The sequence below is a fragment of the Medicago truncatula genome, chromosome 3 (assembly GCF_003473485.1).
Source record: "Medicago truncatula cultivar Jemalong A17 chromosome 3, MtrunA17r5.0-ANR, whole genome shotgun sequence".
Classification (NCBI taxonomy): domain Eukaryota; kingdom Viridiplantae; phylum Streptophyta; class Magnoliopsida; order Fabales; family Fabaceae; genus Medicago; species Medicago truncatula.
Window position 1 is genome coordinate 14,769,044 of NC_053044.1, and position 552 is coordinate 14,769,595.

At 46.4% G+C, this 552-nt stretch overlaps 1 non-coding gene across 1 annotated transcript; it reads right to left on the minus strand.

The window, feature by feature from the left end:
* Window positions 1-238: 238 nt before the first annotated feature.
* On the minus strand, window positions 239-345 carry LOC120579774 (small nucleolar RNA R71). Its single transcript, XR_005645519.1, has one exon. It is a non-coding gene; the product is annotated as a small nucleolar RNA R71 (small nucleolar RNA).
* Between the last annotated feature and the right edge of the window lie 207 nt (window positions 346-552).

Here is a 552-nt window from a genome sequence, read left to right on the forward strand (position 1 = left end):
GCAAAATCAGTTTTCTGGATCACCCACTGAGGATCCAAATCTCCATATTTCTTCCTTCCTTAGACTCAGTGGCACCATAAAAGAGAACCAAGAAGCCGTAAGACTCCATCTCTTTCCCTTTTCCTTAAGGGATAGAGCTAGCGCTTGGTTCCATTCCCTAGAAGTCGGTTCCATTACTTCATGGGACGATATGAGGCGAGCATTCCTCGCCCGATTCTTCCCCCCATCTAAAACCGCTAAGCTTAGAGACCAAATCACGCGTTTCAATCAAAAAGATGGGGAGTCTCTCTTTGAGGCGTGGGAGCGTTTCAAGGAAATGCTTAGACTTTGTCCCCACCATGGCCTAGAGAAGTGGCTTATAGTCCACACGTTTTATAATGGCTTGTCATATACCACTAAGATGTCTGTTGATGCAGCTGCAGGTGGAGCTCTAATGAAGAAAAACTACACGGAGGCTTATGCTTTGATTGAGGACATGGCTCAGAATCACTACCAATGGATCAACGAGAGAGCCGTCACCACTCCTACTCCCTCTAAGAAAGAGGCAGGTAT